Source organism: Wyeomyia smithii, chromosome 3 (assembly GCF_029784165.1).
Source record: "Wyeomyia smithii strain HCP4-BCI-WySm-NY-G18 chromosome 3, ASM2978416v1, whole genome shotgun sequence".
NCBI lineage: Eukaryota > Metazoa > Arthropoda > Insecta > Diptera > Culicidae > Wyeomyia > Wyeomyia smithii.
Genome location: NC_073696.1, coordinates 117,827,196 through 117,850,091, shown reverse-complemented (window position 1 = coordinate 117,850,091; position 22,896 = coordinate 117,827,196). Strand labels below are relative to the sequence as shown.

General features: G+C 37.0%; 1 protein-coding gene across 4 annotated transcripts in view; it reads left to right on the top strand.

Moving 5' to 3' along the window:
- Positions 1-366: 366 nt before the first annotated feature.
- The window catches only part of LOC129730612 (protein drumstick), a 54,134-nt gene continuing 31,604 nt past the window's right edge, over positions 367-22,896 (top strand). The window contains exons 1-2 of one of the 4 annotated variants that reach the window (XM_055690076.1): positions 413-636; positions 708-1,183. The gene's annotated coding sequence lies outside the window, so the exon portion shown is untranslated. Of the gene's footprint in view, positions 1,184-11,213; positions 11,335-22,896 lie in introns of those variants that run through there. The other 3 variants (XM_055690079.1, XM_055690078.1, XM_055690077.1) reach the window with 3 other exon arrangements.

Here is a 22,896-nt window from a genome sequence, read left to right as displayed (position 1 = left end):
AGAGAAAGAACGGAATGCATGGTGGTTGAAACGAGAGTATTTCCAACGTGGCTTGCGAGTGAGTGAGCAGGAAAGAGCACAAACCAGTCGGAGAGCCTAGGCGCAAGAGTCAAGTCGGCAGCAAACTTGATGGTACATATAGCCCGAGAGTCAAATCGTCAAGCGCAACATCAACGGCAACGGCAGCAGCAGCTGTGTATATAGAAGGAGATTTAATGTACGCACTCTAGGGGTCTACGGTGCTACGGGGGGCATCAATAAAGCAGCTACTAGTGTAGGTTTTCTCCTGGCCTTTCGTTGATCTTGTCTCGCTCTCGCTTACGGCATCAGATACGGTCTGAAACGGTAACATGGTTAAGTACAGTAGATGTCTGCAGTTTCAGTTTGCGGCTACTATGCCAGAAAGTCTTTTGACTTCTGTTACTAGCAAACGTTCGCAACACTCGTTCCAAGTCCAGCGTACTAAACAGGCCGTTTTTTGGTAGCCACCTTCCTACAATTCTCCGTCATAACTTTTAAACTTTTCGGGTTGCCCGATTGACTCTCATCGATTGGTGTGCGGAGCATACACACACGTTCCGACGCGTTTGCCTCCTGTGTGCTCTGACTCGGTCGGCCACTCGTGTCGTTATTTCGGTGTGTATTATTGCGCGCTGCTGTGTTGAGTATAGAGCTCGTCTCATCGTCTTCATCTCTTGTCCAACCAGGGGTCGTCCGTGTGCTCTGAGCGCTGTGCTGCTACGCTACCCTTGCCTTCAAGTGCGGAAGATCAATTTAGTCATAATAGCGATACGCACAGAAGCGTTCGGAAGTTATATTGCATCTGCGATATTATTAACTCTCACACTTTTTTCAACTGTGCTGGAGTCCGGAGCGTCTTTCTTTACGCAGGAGCTCTTCAGGATTTGCCAATAGTTTTTTGCTGGTTTTAATGCTACAAAGTACTACGTTTGGTGCAATAACACCCAACTAGTTGCCGAAGAAGATAGTCTAAAAGCGACCAAGTGAAATTAAATGAATAATATTAAGCTAACGAGCGATACCAGTGCACATAAAATAGGAAATTGTGATAAAAAGTGTAGTAAAAAGTGTTCAACCTTTAGCTGACAACGAGTGCTTACGTTTGAATATCAATTCAGAGGGAATCCGGATCGTTGACCAGAAGAAACTACAGCTTCGAGAGGTAAGTTTCTAACAAATTTAATAAGTAGTCTAAATTAACGAAATAATTGACGAAACATTCATCTGAAACATAACATCAAAGCCGACTACAGTCCGAAATAGTGTGGCCGCACGTGTATCGAGCTATCGGTGTTTACACCGCCTACTTTTTATCTTCGTTTTGTGACTGGCTGTTCTGCTACTGATTCAGCTACTGGTTGTACGCGTTAGTACCAACACATGCATTCAATCAGACTTGGAATGGGGAGTCAATAGAAATGGTGAGGACTGCAGAGAAAATGATTCCTCTAACGCCCGATCATGCCGTCGGTGTCTGTGTTGATTTTTTTCCTCCACAACTCTCCGACGGCGAATTGGTTTCAGTAAACCAGAATAAAAAGTTCAAAAAAATTCAATATAATTTTTTCGATAGTGTTGACGATACCATATCCTGATTATCGAAGGAGAAAAGGAAAGAGGCTCGAAGAAAACAATTCCGGCTACCGGTTTTTGCGCCGCCCTTTTTTCATTCCATTTGCTCAAGCTTGGAAACCCGTTTTCGGCACGTAACGAAGTAGGCACGAAGCAGATGTCTAATTATTTGGTCTCCCGTTCTCACATCCGATTAAGGCGTGTGCATAATTCTCGCTCTGTACTTCTCTAACTTGTTGCAGCGGCAGCACCCCACCGGTCCCATTGCTACCGGTGTTACACGCGCACATGTCCACCGGGTTAGTCAGTGCACGATCCGTGCGGTGCTCGACGTTCGTTTTTCGCTCTCTTGCGCGTGGTTTTCCCTTTTTGCTACTGTTCTGCCCCGTGCACAATCGACAGTCGGTTCGTTGTGCGATTGGCCGATTTTGAGCTGTGCGTGTTTGCCAGGCCGGACCCAGGGCCAAGAGTGGAACCGAAAACGGGAAGGCAGAAATGGCTGGTAAAAGTGGTATGGCTACTGGTTTTCGATTCCGACCAATTATCGTCAACTCGTGTCTCGCCCAACGGAACGTGATGAACATGCGTGATAAGACCGATTTGGGATGGTGGGGATCGTGTACGATAATGTTGCCTTCGAGAGGGTTATTTAGGTAATTATGTAGTGTTTTTAAAACTAATTGCTGAATGATGTGGTTATAAAGGGTTCTTGAGATATAGATATAGATTTGATTCAAGCTCAGTTCCCCAATTTTAGTTTCTCATTTCTTTCTAGCGTTAACTTGAAATGCGTTAACTCGAAACTAACGAAATGTCAGTATTCTTGAGGTTTGACTTCATTGCGACCACTAATTTCAACGAGCATAGTTTTCTTCGTTTTGATTTACTATCGCTCAAATTTCTCACACTCACAATTTTGAGGTAATTATTGTGTGTAAATGTGTAAAAAGTGTAAATTGTGTGTATTGTGTGTAAATGTGTAAAAAGTGTAAATAACATGGTTTCTGAAAATAATTTCCTTAATTTATGATGATAAATAAACTCTTAGATTTGTTATTTTTTTTTCTTCTGTACCTTCATAGAAATATGGAAATCTGCAATTTGCATGTTTCTCGATACATATCCATGCGAATCGCGATTGGTACAGTGATTTACACAAGTATTGTTCAATCACTAGAATATTTACTGTTCTGAGGTCCAGTTTCAAGACCTAGTAATAGCCTGATAATCCGCAGAAAACACCTAATTTATTTAAATTACTTCAAAGTTTGAGGTTAGTTTTCTTGAGTTATTGTTCAACCCAATCTGAAGATGCTTTTCACACCAATAATGCGCCTGAAGTTTCTGGGCACTCAGTCTTTATGAGACTCGGTCGGATATCTACATTTTCACTTCTGAAGCTTCTATTCTGTTCCATTATTCCAGGAACGATATCATCTCGGCAAATGCTTATAGTTGCGGGTTACACTGGTCGAAAAAAGCGAAAAAAACTTTGTCATATAGCTCAAAAAGAGTAAAAAGAAAGGCCTTTCAACAGTTCCTGTAAATTTTGATGCCCCTAGCAAGCTTAGATGTGAGTCAAAAAGCTACAGAGTAATTGTTAACCGGGTTCGACGCTTTTACGTTTGCTTACGAGAAAATTTATTTAGGTCTCTAAACACTTTCAACTTAGTTTGAAGCACCAAAATTTACAAAAAGCTATAATCTTTCCTGTGGCAGCCAAGCCGAAAGTGCATGAAGTCGTCATCGATTAGAATGAATTCTTCTCGTGAGCAAACGTAGAAACGACAAACCCGACAAGCAATTACTCTGCGACTTTTTGACGTACTTTCGAGCTTGCTAGGGGCACCAAAATTCACTGAATGGTTTAAAAACTAAAATTTTCTCATATTGTTCCAGATTGAGGTCTGGAGAAAGCCCTGTATTTATCAGTGTTATTTATTGCAGATTTTTTTTCATTCGGTAAAATGCTTCTATACCGTATAAAATTCATGTAGGAACATTTTTTGTGCTTATTTCTGAAACTTCACCACTTTCCTTTGGCTGTGCTTGATATAATTAATAGACTTTCCATAGAAACAGTTAATGGAATAGTTTTCGCTAGAAAAAATATTGCTGTAATAGTTTTAAATTGTCTACCTAAGAAATTTTTGAATTTATATGGATCTGAAAAGAAAATCGCACAGTGTTTTATTTTGCCGATTTTGTGCTCTTAATTAATGGCGTCCTCACATTTGATTTTAGTGATATACTTTATTTGGAAAAGTTTCTATGTATTTTATTGCGCTTCTTTTAGAATGGACGATCCAGTGATTAATCCATCCATACGAGATATGAAGGATTTATTTTTTCAGGACATTGTCTTCGAGAAAGTTATAACAGATGCCTTTAGTAGCAACTTTGCCGAAGATGTAAAATTTGATGCACATAAAAAATCCTATTGTTGTTACACTTTAGATGACGTCACGTTTTAAATCATGACGAAAAAAAGGGATTTTCATATTTTTCAAACCCTCGACAAAATTATGAGATTTTTATGGACTCACATTTTTGCTGAACATTGTAAAACACTATCTTCAAAACTAACATAGTTATTTAAAAAATTCTGAGTTTTCACACAAAAGAATTTTTTTAATGAAACAATCGAAAAGACACGATTGGACAAATGATTCTATATTATTTTGGAAGTCGGGCAGATGCCCTTTCAGGATATCAATAATTTATCTGTGTATTTTTGCGTACGAATGAGTTATTTAAAGTTGAAATAGCCGATGCAAAACTGATGATGGTTTAAAAACTTTTTTATTTTGAACTATAGCGAAGCAAAATGTACAGCAATAATATGTATTTTTGTATGGCCAATAACGTTATAAAAGACATATAGTGTGTAGAAAGTGTTGGAAAAAAGTTATGTTGAAAATAATGATTTGAGTAAACTTTTAATGTAAAACTGTTTATATCTTTTTGAATGTAAGAGATATTAAGTTGACATCTTCAACAAAGTTGCTAGAAAAAGTATCTACCACAACTTTTTTGAAGAAACTGGATATCTATCTCACTGTCATAAAGAAATAAATCCATCCTAGCTCTTAGAGGCGGATTGATCACTGGATCGTTCATTCTAAAAGAAGCGAATAAAGTATACCATTAAAATCAAATGTAAGGACGCTATTAATTTTGAGCACGAAATCGGCAAAATAAAGCACTGTGGGCTGGTCCGATTATGATACATCTTTTGTTCTGATCATGATACAATATGATTGTGAATACGTCGGATTTTCTATTATTTATTGTGTCTGTAAACTAGACAGATAGACGGTTTTGATAGACGTTATTTGTTTATGATTTCATGCGATATTAACGGTTAAAATGTGCCATGGAAATCTATGTACACTAAGGTCGTTTTTTACGCAGGGGATGCGTTTCAAATTTGTATGGGTCCGCGTAAAAACGACTTTTTTGAGTTGCAAATATAACAAAGAAACCGTCCTAAAACGTTGAAACCTCGTTTGAATATGATAGTGGCCAATCTAGAGACCAAAATTCAATATTTTAAATTTTGAGTATTTACACCAAAAATTGTGAATTTTTTTCAAAAACTGGTATATGATCACTCGTGGCCTAAAACGGAAAACGTGATTGAAATTAGGTCGATATCTTGTGCCGTTTTTGAGTAATGGAGGAAAGCAACTCCCGTAAAAAAACCGCGTAAAAAGCGACCTTACTGAATCATGAAAATAGTCTAAATTGTTTCGATCGTGATACATTATCTTTAAAACGAATAAAGAATAAATCGATTTTCTATCTGAAATAGAATTTGTACCAATTGCGATTATTAACGAACAAGGGAATTTTACTGTAGTAGCGACAAAAACGAAAGAAATGCTAATGAGTACAATCTTGTTGTTGTGTACAAAAGCATTAAAAACGCCTACAAATTTTGGCGATTAATTTTAATATATTTCTTTACTGCAATTAGTCAGCACTGAAAAATAAGAATTTGACAAGTTTGCTTGTAAACAAAAACTAAATCGAAATTTTTCGCCCCTTGAGTCTGAGATTGTCGGCTTATTTTCTTTTATTCTGTGAATAATCTATGGAAATTTTAGGTCGAACTGATTGAACTTCTGTTTTGAGGTTCACTAGCTTATTGATTTAAATACAATAAAAAATTAAATACGCAAAATTCGAAAGCTGAAGCTAGAGGAGCTGCGTAGCCCGATTTGTTAAGCGGATGGTCGTGGGCTCGAATCTTAGCAAAATCCAGCCATTCAATACCAAAAAAGCACTTAAGCAATGAGTTTATTCTCAGGCTCCCCAACCACTCACCTTTCCTTCACGCTGAATTTTATAATACCTTGATGTGACTTCCTCTTAACAAAGCAAAAAGAAATCCGTCTTATAAATAAATCTGATTAGAAGGCCTGGAAATTATAAGTAGCGATATTTGACAAAAGGAACGAAGCAAAATTAAGTCCATCTCATAAAAAAACTGTCCAGAAGGAAGAGCAACGAAAATATTACACACAAACATAAATAAATAATATGCATGCCACTTCTTAATAGCGGTATTGCTAATAATAGAGGTGAGGAGCACAGCAGATATACGGGTATATTTCACAATAGATAATTGATTCTGGTCGCAGTGAGGACGTCCATACAGAAAGAAAATCGAAGGCTAGTTGGGCTTAGCTTAGCTTAGTTCTGACTGTACATATCAATAGTTGCTACCAGCCTTGCCACTTAGTTTTAAATAAAATCTGGCAAAACGAAAATGAAGAGTCTATCAAAAATCTGGCACTCATTTTCGGATAAAATTCCAGACAAAATTCAAAGTGATGACCTTTTTTTTTACTTTCGCCGGGTGTAGGTAGGTAAAGGCCGATCACGACCCATCTCGTAATGTTGACCTTTTTGCGAGACGACGCGGATGAAATCTGGCAAAAATCTGGCTTATTTTCAAATATCTGGCAGTTTCTGAGGTTTGTCTGTTTGTCTGGCGCGCAAACAGAAATCTGGCAAAATTCAGATTTATCTGGCATACTTGCAGCGTTGGTTGCTACTCTTTGATGGGTCTTACCCACTCAAAATGCACAATGAATCAACTAAAAGATCGATTGGGAGTGGTAATTCCTTCTCACCCTGGCACCGGCCACGTCCTTACAGTCAGTTGGGGACATCGTCGGTTTCGTGCAATACCGGCAAAACTCAACATTTTGCCATTTTGAAATTTTGATGTCAAACGATGCCAAATATACTTAAGTTTTATTTCGCAAAGACTTGTTTCAAAACTTACACAAACAACCTGATTTATAAGCTGATGTGTCTTTAGAGATCAAATCAAGAACATACTTCAAACATGGCAAAAAGAGATTTTAACTTGCTCGTACTTTTCGTGGATGTGATAAAGGTAATATTAAACGCTAATTTCCAATCCCGTTTCTCTAGGAACTATGAATTTCGAGGTGTGCCAGTGTCGCATGAAACCTACAATAAAGAAGGAGTGTTAGAATGTAGTCTTCGCTTTTTTAAAGACCGAGTATACCTCTGCATCCCTACAAAGACCACAGAAGGAAGTTTTTGTTAGTGGGGTGGGTTTTTGATCAGGATTCACTTTGATAAGTGATATGAACATGATTTAATTGGCGTAATGTAACAATATAGATATGATCATGTATATATATATTGTGAGATTAATAAAATACATTATGAAGTTTTAGGGCATGTAAAAAAGATCCCGGTTGGCTGCCTACCATAGTTTAAATACTTAAATTTTCGAAGCAGAAAACGCAAAAAAAAAAAATATATATACAAAAACCATATGGAAAGTGTCTGTTATATTGTGTTCCCAAAAAAGTGATTGACTTTTATGAGACTGATTCATGACATATCAATAGTTGTTGTTTTGATCCTTTCTGCATCTGAAAACATGAGTTGAAATAAGTTATTACAACAACATTGCAGCGCTTGCAGCGCAGACGTGTCGCTCTTTTCTACAACCATACACCGCATGAAGTCAACCAAACAGATCATTCACGCATTCACGCAAAAAGTGGAAAAATCAACGATTCACAGGTCGAGCGAAACAAAAACGACCCTACACGGTTATAGCTCGTGAATTGGTCTATACACGTTTGCCAGTGTATGTACGGGAAATGTCACTTATCTTCATTAGCAAACGCATAATGTATGCTGAAGACCGAAAAAAAAAACAGTAGGAAAAGAACCCGGTATTGCAATACACACACGCGATATTTTTCTGCACTTGCAGTGCGGCGTAGGATAGAATATCGAATATTTCTTTGCAGGGTATGAGCTCAAATATCAACATATAACAAAATCGAAACAATAATTTGTACTTATCTTACCAAATCTATTGAAATTGTTGCATATTCGAGCGCCTCTTTAGCCTGCAGCAAACACTTACACCAAACACACTAGTTTCAGCAAAAAAAACTTGAATTATAAATTTTCACGAAGCAGAGAATTCACACGTGCTGACAATAGCCATGCTGCCAGAGCCCTTCAGAAAGAAAATCGAAAGTTAGTTGAATACAAAAACTAGTTAATGGATGTTAAATATCTTGAAAAACACAGTTATAGGATCAGAGAAAGCCATTTTTGTAGCAGGTAACCAGTAATAATTGGTAACATTTGTTCAATCTTGTCCTTACAGTTTTTCATGTATTTTATTCAGTGCCGTTCAATTAAGTTTTCCCAAACATTTTTTATTATTCAAGGTTGAGAATCTCGTTATTTTCTTTTATTGTTACATATTTCAATCCTTTAGTTTCCGATTTAGTCTCAAATTTGTATTAAATTTAGCTAAATTGTACTTCTAAAACTAAAATGTATTCCGAAAATTGATAAAAAAATATTTTCAAAGAGCTTATTGAAAGTGTCCTAGCAAAGTGTATCAAAAAGATGAGATATTTATGGCCCTTCTTCAACAAAAATTCTCTGGTTTGGTATACTTGAAATACAAAGACTTATTGGCGTCAATAGTAAGCAATCAAGCTAGTTGTAAGATAATTTCTTTTTTCATCTCTTAATTTTTGATCTGTAGGTTTAAATCGCCACGAATGATAAGCCTTGATTGCGAAATCAAACAAATTTTAACGGTTCCTTTTACACATATTTAATAGTGTAGAAATAACACTATTTTGTGATTTCCCACAAAATATAATTATCTGAAAATTCCAATGAAACACTTAAGTTACAATCCAAATCCTCCTTACAAAACGTTCCGTGTAGACAAATTTTGGCTTAATTTTCAGAAAAACCTTGAAAGTTGCTGTAATTGTACATAGTCATATGTACTATAATTTAACTACGTTTTTCATTGTAAATACATCAATTTTACATTAAATTTACGTTAAATATCATTAAATATCAATAAAATCGTTTTTGTCATTTTCACCATGAAAAAGGAGGGTTGTTATGTATCTTAACAGCATTTTTTCAGGCATTGTTTCCCATACATTTAGAAGTCACTGACAATGTTTTTCATGGTAAAAATATTGTCGGTGGTAGATGCAACAACGAAAAACGTTGCTAAAACATGGAAATGACAAAAATCGTTTGCAAGCTTACAGTAAAAATGACATGTTCTTGAAGGTTACAATAAAAAACATTGTCCGTTTACTGTTCTCACTGCAAAATACATCGTAAATTTTTCTTGGGGCTGGCTGGCGCTTTTTTGTAGTGGAACTAGACTACTGCGTCCATTAATTAGAACTATTGTAGGTAGCTGGCGCTTACTTTGAACGAAAAAATAGAGAAATCTTGAGCGTAATTACTAAAACAAACTTAAATTTGCGCAGTTCATTCCAACAATGTTTAGAAGATTCATTATAAGTTTTATTATTAAATTGCTCTCTTAGCTAAATGCAAAAAGAGCATCGGAGGAACGACACAAAACGCAACAAGACTTTTGCGATGGGGAATTTTCTGCAGCATCTCCCTCTGCTAAGTAGCAATAAATAAAGACATATCGCCCTCGAATCGAAACCAATCTACGGTGCCACTTCGAGAACGAACCAAAAAAGTTGGAATTGTTTTGTCTCGTAAACAAATACCTGTGTGCCTGCACGGCACGGGAAAGCTTCACTGCAGGATTCGCCAAGTCATTGAATTCATTTTTCATGTTTCCTCTGCTGACCGATCGATTTGTTTATTTTATCGATCGTTTCGGGAACAATCTTGCCCATTTCGTCCCGCCGCAGGTTTCCAGCTATGGGATGGTAACCAACGGCTAGTTGAAATCCTGAATCGGAATGCGTTGCTTTTTCGTTTACCTCTGCTAGCTTTTCATCTTTACACTCGCAACCGTACATTGGATGGATCGGCACAGATAGGAACGTGACCGGGATCTTACTGCTGCCAGTGCCGAACCCATTTTCAGAGGTGTCCTTGTCTAAATACTGAATAGCGTGATCAGCTTGTTGAAACTTATAATTTTCCGTAACGAACAGTATAGGTTCCTGCGGTTTTGAGCTTCATTCATCGATCCGATCATGCCTGCGTGGCATTTCTTTTTTTTGTGGTGCTTAAAAGTACAGATCCTTGACGGAGAAGGTAAACTCTTAAGCGATTTATGATGATGATGATAATAATAATGATGATGATCTGTGTGGCTCGGTGAAACCATTAGAACCTGATGTGAAAGTGCCGCATCATTACGCAGTTTGTCCTGCCGTCCAACGCAAGTCGGCGACTTCAGATGGTGGTGGCACCAGCTTGATTTGGTTAGAACATACCTGAGAGTCCCATCGCTAATTGTATCAACGGAGGGATTCCGGGGAAGGTGATGTTGCATCTTCCCTATTCAGCTGCTCGGCGGTCTTGGTTGGAGAAATGCTGGTTGGAATGCACTTGGATGTCAAGAATTTTAGTTCATTATTTATATGCTTTCGCATCAATTGTGAGAACTTCGAGTTTCGAACAAACAAAATTTCACTTAACTGTTTATGTCAAACAGTTCAAAACCTGACGATTGAATAATTTGCAACAGTTTCTCGTGGCGTGATTCGGTACAAAGTATCTGCCTTTGTATAATCGTTTGCGTGACACCGGTAGTGTTGTTTCCGGTGCGCACGATGGTCAATTACCGCTCGCACCCTCTTCACCATCTCTGCTGCGGTTCCCATCCACGCGAGCCTTCCCAACTCGTATGCGTTGTCGGCACACTTCTAACCAGGCGGAGAGAGAGGAGGTGCTATTTACATTCGAACCCGCAATGCACGACTAACAGGCAACGTCCATCAGTCAGCCATCTACACATATTGATGTGAGCAAACAAATAATAACACCAATAGTATCGGAAACGGTCCGACAAATGGGTTTCTCGCTCGATCTGGCTCATAGCCTATCTGTAGATAAAGGCTCTGTGTTGATGCGGGACTCGAGTGGTGCGTGCTTTGCTCGTAGTTATTGTTGTTGCTGTTGCGGTTTCGAGCTTTCACACACATATTTGTGATGCGGCAAAACATCAATCGCTGTCGGTACGTCCTCACAGAAAAAAGCAGAATCGCATTTCGGTAACGACAGTCGCGCCGGGTTGATGCTTATATTTAGTCTCGTGTAACACCGGTTGTCGGTTAAGTGGGGAAAATTGAATAAAATTGACAGAACGAGACTCGAACAGTGCACACTTTGCATAACAATCGCGCATCGATGAATGATTTACGTTCCTCGCTTATGAGTGTGTGTGTGTGTGTATTAGCAGAGTCTTCAACTAACGTACGTAATTTATAGATGCACTCGATATGCGCGGACAGGCGGAGTGAGATGCGCTGGAAGCTTGAAACTGTATTCTTTTCAACTCAAATTTGTTCGGTTGAGGTAGGGTTTGATTTATCGACGACCACAGTGAAAGACGGAGGGAAATTTATGAGTGGTGATTTGTGCATAATTTACACGAATTTGTATTCTCCGGTTGAACGTTTTAACCCCTTACTGGTTTGCATTGGTCAATTTTGGCCGGGGTTATTTTTTAATAAGCGAGCAATTTTTGCGGTTTATGCAAATTAATTACGCGAACCCATGTCGCGTCGAGCGTCTTCGTGGGAACCTGAGATTCAGTGTCGTGAAATGCGTGGCCAATTTCGGGGCTCGGAGCCATTGCAATGTGTGATTTTCTTTTTGCAACCGAACAGTGGTTTTAATTCTCAGGAATGCGAGGTATAAAATGGGAATGTCTTCAAAAATTGGATTAAGTGTGATGCTAAAACATCAAAATTTAGGGAGGTTCACTTTTTTCCGTCGTTTCATTAAATTCTAATTAAAATAGCCATAAAATCGTTGCAATCCTCAATTGACTGATTAGCTCACTTTGTAGTCAGTAAGGCAGTTTTAACGTCGAGTTGAGGCTTAAGTTTAAGTTTGAGTTTTATTTTATTTCATTTATTTTTTTGCTTCGGCATAAAGTATTTCTACAATTATCTTTACTTAACTGCGAAAGTAATCAAAATTAAACAGACTTCCAAAGGGAAAAAAATAAAATGAAATAGGCTTCTAAGGGTAAAAAAACTTCTAAGGGTAACTGACAACACTCCAGATTGTCAGTTTTATGTAGTCAAATCGCGATTTTAGAACGTCTTCAGAAAATTCTGTTTTAATTTGTAGAAAATTCAACAAATTGGTAACTGTTCCACTAGAAACTTACTATTTGGGGCTTACTGTGTTATGTAGTTTTTTCGTTAAAATATATGGTGTATTAGACGAACAATTCGAAATTTGTTTCTAAAAAATGCTTACTAGGTACCACTTTGTGTAATTTTTTATTTCGAGCTATTCCATACCAAATGAAAATAGTCTTAATCGCTCTACTGTTTCGTTTTTTATAATTACAATAAAGCGACCTAACAATCCAGGAACACTGTCAACATTATGTTCAATTGATTTAATATGTAATTTCTGAACGAATGTACATAGTGTTCTTTCTCGTTTTACGTTTCAATGAAGTTTGCGTCGATTCCTTGCATAGTTTCAACAATCCTTATCAACAATTATATCGAGAATATGTATAATTCAGTGGCCTAGAAAATTGTCTTTAGAAAAAAGTGTACTGGGGAAACGATTACAACCAGAAAAAAAGGCTTGTACAGGTTTGTTCCGACGGCTTTCTGCCAGCAAATAGTTGCATCTTGCTGTCTCACGCTGAATCAAGAAATGTAATTATGATAACCATTCGTTGTATTTCTGATATCTCGCATTCTCTGTCTATTTTGACAAAAACATTTTATTTCATCAGGCTTAGAATGAATTTTACGATTTTCTGACGGTTGATACTCTGTTCTGTTTTCAAGGAGTATCATTCCAAAGAAATGCATTGTTGTCAATCATTTTATCATCAACAACCTGAATAACAATTTTTTGGCATCAGTGCTACGGTTTTAATGGAGCCATTGCCAACTTAAGTTTGTTATAATAAATTATCTGCTAATTATTTGATGTGGTTAGTCATTAGTGGTGTTTTTCATGACGCCGAACAAGAGCGGTGTACTGTCTTTACATTGACTTTCCGAATGCATTTCTTGATTCTACAAATCAACTGTCTGTAATTCGTTGCTTTTTCATTTGTTATTTTTGTACACCAAGGAACTGAAAATCTCAAAGAAATCTTCGATTGGACACTAATCAGAATCGTTGGGTTGCCTATTGTGGGTACGAATGGGGGCAAGTAGACTGTTTGTGTTGGTTGCGTAATCTGAAGATACTTTATCTGGCCTAAACATATACCTTCTAGCGGCCTGGAGTTTCCGAGGAAAGCTCTTTTTTATCCCCTACTTTTGCTGATCTTACACTACTTTTCTCGCGAATTATTGTTGAGGTTTGCAAGACACAGTTGGAATCGGAAGATTTTCGCTTTTGGAATGATGAACGTTTTACCAAAAGTTTTGTGCAATTCAGTTAGAACTGTACAATGCGCTTGCGCAATGCTTCTTGTTTCGACTCCATTTTGGACAGAACTGAGCACGTCAACTAAACAAAAAATGCTGGCATGAAAGACAGAGAGAGAGGAAAACGCATTTTAAATGTTTTTGTCGGTACAACAGTTTTGAACGTCCATGACTACATTTTTAAAAAGTAGGCATATCATCCCTTTTATATGCTGGTACCTTGCCGTTGAATTGAATCAGAAAAACCCATAGCCAAATTTCATGCATCGGGTGTTTATAACGCAGTAGTTTTTTCAACAATTATATACGCAGGGAAAGTTGATAAACCCGTGTGCTATTTGACTAATGTGCATAGTTTTAGAAGTAGGTACCATAGTAGGCAGTGTAACTTTGCACTCGTATCCAAGTAAGTTTTAAAACTTACTTGCACATTTATTTTCGGTTTGCACGTAAACCTTACTAACAGTGCCTTACACTTGAGTTAGCTTTGAGTTTGAATCCTGCATAACAACAGTTGCATAAAAATCGAATTGCGATGAAATTCGCGCCGCGTCTGCTGCAACAGTTTGTTGCATTGTCCTTTGAAAGCATAAAATCGATCTAAAAACAAAACTCATCCCGTCACATCATCGCCTACATCGTTGGATACATCGTGCACTGCATGCATTGCACGCATTTAAACTCAATCGATCAGAGTGTTGCGGTGCAAAAAAACTCAAACTATCGAGAGGAAGCAGATTCAAGTTGGATTCAAATCTGGAAAAGTGTTACTCAGTTCAACTTTGCACGAGTTCATGCCATCACTACTAGGTACCTATCGTTATGACGTTTAACACCATTAATTTATGATGAAAAGCCACTTTACTACTATATCTCATCAAATTCGAAAAGAAACCTGAATCTTCCCTCCAACGCTTTTTCCAATCAAAGAGCTGAGAAATGCTACTAGAAGAATGCGAAATTCTTAGCAGAAGGAAACAGTCACGAATTTTGATCATAGGATCACTAACATTGGTTTTATGGTCCGAAAACAAATTCTTGTCGCAACAAATATTATTCGTGAAACAGGCAAAATTCGATGCAAGAACCTTACGATTGCTCACCTAACGCCCGTAACCAGCAAGCCACAAAACTATCTCGAAAGTTTGGCGAAACAATACACTCAATTCTTTTGGATATTAGCCAAAATCATTACACATTTGCTGCCTCTACAAATGCATTTTCTGACGATCGGCTACCGTACGGACGTTGTTCGAGGTGTTTACTACCACGTGAAACGGTTTGCTACGTTTTAGTAAAAATGGAATAATAGCCCACTCTTCATTTATAGCAGAAGTGTGGCGCTCAGAAGGGTCTCCTACGAAAGGCATAAAATCAAAAGGCGGAATCACGAAAGGCAGAAATTTCGTAAGGCAGAGCAACGAATTGCAGAATTATGAATGGCAAAATCACAAAATGGCAGATTCGATTTTGGTTATGTACTTTACTAATATTGTGTCATCTATTTTCTCTTTAATAACACACAATCACGGCCTTTGGCCGACTCTATTGTCCAAGTGGTCGCTGTCCTTACTCGGTAGCGAGTTCGAACTTAGCTACGGGAAAGAAAACCTCTTTGAATAATCCTAGAAAACCAGTCGTCGTATGCGAGTATGCGTTTGTATGCGAGAGGCCGCCGCTTCCGACGGCGTGGCCTCGGTTCCTTACCCTCGATTATGAGTCTTCGCTCCATGAATTGTTTTATGTTATTTATACCCAACAATCCGTTGAGACTAAAATAAGTTATACTCAACATCGAAAAATTACTCGCCGTGTCGCCGTGAGAGTCTGGAGGACCTAAGCCAAACCAGATTGCGCGTTTCGGATCTAATAATTAGGTTTGACTTGCAACTCTCATTAAAACTGGTTATTGCTGGCGACCAGTTATTAAGTCTGTTTACCAAATAATAATCCATCTATCTATCTTCTATCTATCTATCTTCTTTCTTTATTTTTATAAAAGACAAGTTTTGTATGTATGTATGTATGAATGTTCCAGCATAACTCTCGAATGCCTGAACCGAATTCAACCAAACTTGGCATACGTGTTCTTTGTACAAAGGAAGTGGTCATAGAAATATTGGAAAGAGGGAGGGGCAACCCCAAAAGGAGGAGGGGGTTATAATTGATAAGAATGTCGGGGAGTCACTTCACGGCGAAATCATAGTGAAGTGAATATTGTCCTATTACGTGACTCACGTAAGTGAGAAAAACGTCGCAAAGTGACATCTGCCGTGAAATCTGGGTTATGAGCGTCATACCACTGGAGTGGAAACGGAATAAGCGACACTTCAAACTTGTTGGAATAAGCGACGTTTCACGTGGAGTTATTTCACGACCATTTTAAACGGTGAAATGATTCCACGAAGAAGGGATAAGTGAGGAAAATTGATTGATTTGTGATCTAATGGTAAATATTGGATTTATTTTTCAGTAACGAAATGAATCAGAATTCGATCCTTGCCTCAACGCGGTCAAAGTTTCAATTTTTTACCGATGAAAGAAATGCACGCTGTTTCATGAAATTTTTCGATACCGAAAAAAAATTTTTTTTTGATGCCAAATGTCTTAGAAATGCAGAAAACGTCAAGATCTGGTGTTCTTTAAAAAATAAATGGAAAATAAATTCGACTTTTTGGGACTTAGAAGTTTTTGAGCTGGGAAACATTCTCATTTCACTTGTCCTATTCTTAATTTCACTTCACTGTCAGTTTCATTTCACGGAGGTAATTTTTTTCACCTCACTTGAGGTAGAATCGGGAATAGGTCTAAAAAAGTGAAGTGAGCGTGAGAGTGAAATAAATTTCATTGTGAAGTGACGCACCGAGATCTTTTTGAAAGAACACGATAATTTTCTGGCCTTTGGTCAAGTCTGGAGGCCGGAAATTGATTTCAAGGAACTGGAATATATGTCGGAAACAGGGAGGGGGTTTTATTGATAAGAAAGTCAGGTCTTATAGTGCATTATAGGAACTTTTTGAATGAGTACGATAACTGTCCTTGGTCGGTCATGGCCGGAAGTTGATGTCTAGCGACCGAAATATGATGTCCGATGTTTTTTCTAGAACAAAGATGGCGATACACAGTGTTTTATTTTGCTGATTTCGTGCGCAAAATTAATAGCGTCTTCAAATTTGATTTTAGTGATATACATATTCGGAAAAGTTTCTATGTTTTTTATTGTGCTTCTTTTAGAATGTACGATTCAGTGATTAATTCACCTATAAGTGATATGGAAAATTTATTTTTTCAGGACAGTGAGATAGACAGCTAGTGTCTTCGAAAAAGATGTAGCAAATAGTTTTACTAGCAACTTTCTTGAAGGTGTCGAATTCCTATCTCTTATGTTAAAAACGATATAAAAAGTTTTATATGCAAAGTTCACTCAAATCATAGTTTTAAATATAACTTTTTTCCTGGGTTTTCTAAATATTTTATACCTTCTACAAAATTATTGGCCAAACAGAAATACACATTTTTGCTGAACATTTGATCTAGATATGGTTCAAAATAAAAAAGTTTTTGAACCATTAACGGTTTTTTTAAGGGTAAGTTTAATTTAAAATTACTCAGCCTTACGCAAAAATACGCAGATAACTTTTTGATGTTCTGAAAGTACGTCTATTCTACTTCCAAAAGAATATAAAATCGTTTGTTTAATAAAGTCTTTTCGATTGTTTCAATGAAAAAAATCTTTTGCATTGAAATTCTAGCTTTATCAAATAACTTTGTTATTTCTAAATATAGCGTTTTTCAATCTTCAGCAAAAATATAAATCCAAAAAAATTGCATATTTTTCAGAAGATCATAAAAATATAGAAAATCATGGGAAAGAGTTATAATGAAAAATATGAATTTTTAGTCAAATTTATAATAATTAATGCATGAAGGCTGTTGTTCAACCATAAGGATGATATTCATATTGGTTGCACAGAAAAGCAAAACGAGAAGACATACTAGCAAGCATTGATATTCACTACCAGAGGTGAGCTTAGGCTATTCGAGACTATGAAGTTGCTGATATTTGTTTGGTTTTTTTGCATAAGAGAGTGAAGGAACGAAATATTTTTGCTTTTGTCAACACGCATACTCTGACAATCTTTACTTATACTCAGAGTACAGTTTAGTCAGACAAGACCGATAGGTTGCACACAGTCATTTGCATCTGATGATGGTCGAAGTGTAGTAGACCGAAACGCGTTACGCGAAATAAAGCTGTTTTTTTAACAAGTAGGTTTAAATCCCTACGAATGATAAGTCCTAATTGCGAAAGCAAACAAATCCTAAAAATTTAAATTACAAATTACTAACAGTGTTGAGAAGTCACCATTTGTGATTGGACAGACATACTCATTATTCACTAATTTTTATAATAAATACTTAAGCTACTAACAAATCCCCTTCTTTAAAAAAAGCTGTTTTATTTAATTTTCACCGTTAATAGTCAATAAAACGGAAAAGTAAACGCTGACGGTGTTTAATCCTACCAGGAGAAAACAAATTTCGTTTTACTGAAAAACTATCCTAATTTCGTAGTATTACTTAGGAACTTGACGTGACCAACCTACACCGGAAATGTTTAAAATTTTGGGAGTGTGTGTCAACATGTACATTTTCGCAACGCGTAGAACTTTTCTGTCATCTTGTTTCTCTTTGGTTCATATATTTCCAATAAACTAGAATTCATTCCGAGTTTCTTGCTACCCAAAGATCGAAAATCCGTTAACCCATTCCCGGTGGGTCCCATGGCGTCACCTGACATCTAAACTTTGCAGCTTAACAATAATACTTGCATTTTTGAACGACAAAAATATTTAATACGGTAATTTTTCGATGTAAAATCAGATTTCTCTTCGCCGGGAATGGGTTGAGGAACCATCGAAATATTGTAAAGTGGTCGAAATACTTCGAACTTTTTTAAATGTTAGTACAGATAGGGGAACTGCTCCATTATTCATCTCATTAAGCCGATATTCACGAAGGGCGGCTATAATTTTCACGAAATCATTGAACAAATAAACTAAATATGCTTACGTGCTCCTATGGAATCGTTCAGCATTGTATATTTAGTAAAATTAGCTAGATTTATCCTGAATTTTGTAAACAAACCATTTTTCACAACGCTTCCATATCCACCTCAAAACTTGAATCACTGCTCAATTATTCATCTCACGACGCTCCCATATTCATCACACTGTTAATCACTAATGAATCACATTATCATGAATGAACGTAGCCGCAGCCCGTCGTAGTAGGTTACCTAGATATCCACTGTAGTTGTTTACGTGCAAAATTGGTAACCTAGGTAACCACTACAGTATGATGTTTTCGTATTAACAGAAACTGATTTGTCAACTTTTGATTCTCCTCAACGCAGTGAAAACAGATGAAAATATATACAGATGAAATTTAGGAATCGTAGAAATTCATCTTATATATTTATGATGATTCAAGCTTGCTTAAGGAAATTTGAGGTGAATATTTCAAAGATTAAATTATTATTAGTGTAGTGAGTGATTTTGTTCAGTGATTAAAATAAAAAGTGGTCCGCTAGTGATGAAAAAAACTTTGGTTGGCTGCTGAACGAGTCCCGTTGTAGCCGTATAAGACAATGCGCGGATTTTGTTTTTTGAGGTAGGTGATTGAATTCAATGAGTTTTCGAGTGCAGATTCCCGACTATAATATCAAATGTAGTGCCTTTAAGTGAGTTTTTGAGAATTATACTTTATGAAGAATCTAAAGTGAACTAAAAAGAATCCATTCCATGGATTAGCAGATTGGTTTTGTTTGTACCAATGAATTTGGAGTGAATTTTAGTTTATTGGCGCGTTGCAAAAATGTACATTCTGACACACATTTCTAAAATCTAGATTATTTCCAGTGTACGTTGGTTCTCAAGTAACACTACGAAACTAGGATAGTTTTGCAGTAAAATGAAGTCAGTTTCGTCAAAATTGATTTATTCTCGTGAAGTTCTGACCATTGGCAAAATTTTGCCTGTCTCAATCATTTTGTCTGACTCTAATTTTCTAAGTTGTTGAGCTCACGGCAATTGGATTCCAGTGTGTAAAAACTCGACTTTGTTAGTTTTTTTGCTCGAAACTGAATATAAATTGTATGGTTTTATTTATTCTGATCGATAAATGAAAAAAAAAAAACGTAGCTCCAGGGCTTGATTTAGTTGTTAGTCGATACACTGTATTTTAATTCTACAGTAGTGCCAAAGCTGAAAAAAATTTGTTATTGCATGCCTACTGTTGAAAATGAGTAAAATTTAAAAAAAAGGGCTTTGAACAGTATGCCTACTATAAATCAATTTTCAACAAAACTGTCCTAAGATTACATGACCTCCTAGTTAATACTTCAGTATATGAGGATCATATATGTAAGCTAAATTATTTTGAAGTATTTGTATGCCTTACTGGTATGCGATTTGCGAATTCAAATCAAATTGTCCGCATTAGTTAATATACATAGAAAAAGTTTCTTGGTAACTTGTGGCCTTCTTACTAGTACAGTATGTGAAATTAAGCTCTGGAATTTATCAATAAGTTAGCAATTAAGTTAGTTGTAAGTTAATTCCCCTCTTTTGACAAGTAGGTTTAAATCCCTACGAATGATAAGTTCTAATTGCGAAAGCAAACAAATCCTGAGCATTAATATTACACATTTTTAACAGTGTTGAGAAGTCACCATTTGTGATTGGCCACACAAACTTATTATTTACTTATAATTATTAAATACTTAAGCTACTAACAAACCCCCATTAAAAAAAGCTTTGGTATTTTTTGAATGAAAATCATCGTTCATTCAAAATATTATTTTAATTTGGTGGATTTGTTTCACGTAGGTACTTATCACAACGAGATTTTGTTACCGAAAAAGGAGTTCGATTTACCAATTTGTAAAAAAGTGTGACATTTTCAATCCGACAATTTGTGCCCTAAGTTACCTTCCGATGTCTGTTAGTCTTAAGAATATAGCCGTGCATCCATTTTCCATAAGGTTGGCGTAATAAAAAATAATGGAAGCAGGCTAATAATTTCCTGTTCTCGTAATCACAACAATTTATTGTGTTTGATTTACTAGCAAATTAGAGTTGCAACGACGCGTAGAAACACCATCGTGATGCATTGGCACCAATCCTTAATCAATCCATCGCGTCCACTTATAACCCTATGCTGGTTCAAAATAAAACTTCCCTATCAATGAATTATTACCGTAATTTGTACAGAGTGCGACCATCAAACACGATGATTATGAATCGGAACTGCAAACGAAAAAAAAAAAACAGACCAAGTGGCCAAAGTGAAACCGACTGTCCGCCCGTTGTGTTTGCGGCTGTACCCCGGGGAACGACGGTGGTCGAACAGAAAGTGATTTAATAAACTGAATCTCGAGTGCGCTTGTTTGCCTTGTTGCATCACTTCATCACTAATCTTTCGTTCAAAGCCATTGCGGCGTTAAATATGTTCGTTTGCTGGTGTATACGCGCGAACAATAAAGTAATTATTTATAGCGCTGCTGATTGCTGAAATAAGATGCAACCGTCGTTGCGCGTTTGCTGATGGAAACAGGGTTTGCTTTCAGGAAATTTTCTACACATGAGTACTCTACGGCTTTGTGCACTAGCCTGGTGTCTCTTATATTGGAACATCACGATGGTACGTAATTGAAAAACGTATAAAGAGCTACATTTTGTCAGTTTTTGTTAAATGGATGTAACATGTGACGTAAAAACTCTACTGACACATAACGGGTCCTTGGGGGAGAACATTGTCAATCAGTTTGTGCGGCAGACTCCATTGGAAGAGGGGACACCCCTCCTTAGAGGGATGGTAAGAATCAGCATTCCAGCTTGAACAAGACGATGCAATTAACTGGACTTTCCACACAACTTATGCCAAATCCGGTCGCGATAAATTATGGTCTCACATTTCTATACGACAAGACACCGACCGATGCACCACCCCCAGAGGAGAATCATGCGGTGATGATCGGTCATAAAGTTTAAACACAACTTGCTTAGGAAAAACAGGAACCATACCTGCGATGGGACACATGACGACCGGCAGCAGCCTTCTTACAGACAGCTTGCGTTCGCAACATCGTCGGTTAGCCAATGTTTAGGAAGCGGCAATTGTCCTTTTTGCCGTGTGGGGTTGGCCTTTCTACTCCAGGGTGCAGAACCACCGGAGTAGAATTTGATGAAGGTGTGTCCTTACGGGTAACACGCACACTTATAGGGTAAGAACTCTCAATTGGTTTTTATGTTCTTCCTTATTTTCCTCTGTTCAGCCCAGAGCGGGGTGGATGTGGTGATAGAAAGCCAAACATCAAACCGCATCACACGCATCAAGAGTTTTGTTTAGTGATCTTTTAGCACTTCTTGGCTTTAGAAGGATCTTGTGCCGGGTAATAAAAATAAGCAAGCTTTAGCAGCTGAACAGTTTGCAGTGCCGTTCGTTTGTTGTACTGAAGTGTGTTTCATAACTGCTCGTGGTGGCCCGTTTCAGGATACACGTGTGAACATCTGCGGTGCAGATTGAAGGTGATTCCTACACGTGAGAAAGTTTTTTCTAGTGCTGTGACATGTGTTTCTGAAGGATTTAAGCAAACAGCGGTGAAAAGGTTCAGCTTAGGATATTAAGTAGTGGTAAGCTGGCTTTAATAAATCCGTAACAGCTGTTAAATGAGAAAATGTATTAGCTAATGTCCATTGAAACAATTTGTTTGTTTTGGACAAATCTTTTAATGTAACAGTATTGTTTTACATAATTTTGCATAGATCTAACATTTTATATCTTTCCCTGTGGGCAAAATTAGTTGCCTTATAAACGGAACAAAATTTATTTAAGCTTTTCAATTTGCTTGAACATCACTTGCTAGGAAAATTACCTATAAACTGGGCATAATGCTAATCGAATTTAAGAATTTAAATTTCTATTGAATATTCTCATTCGACAAAAAAATTCACTGTAAGATAAAAAATTAAAAAATAAAGTTTTTCATGGAAAGATACGTATATTTAGTTTGTACATACATTTAAAGTGTTTGAGTGGCATTATTTCCGGTATGAACTTGTGTTCCCGAATAATATCTAGAAAACTAATCACAAATCATATTTTTAATCCTTAGATTGACGGTTCATGAAAAGTGATTCAAAAACTTTCTTCGTCCTGGTGATGCATAACCCCTTTGATTAGTGAATCGATTGATATAATTTACGACCACGAATAATGTCGATTCAGTGACGTTGCGATTTCGACTCTGAGAAAATTACATTCGCGACTAACTGCATTTGTGACTGACACTGACATATTCTGAATATTCTGACATATTCTGATCTGAATAATGTTA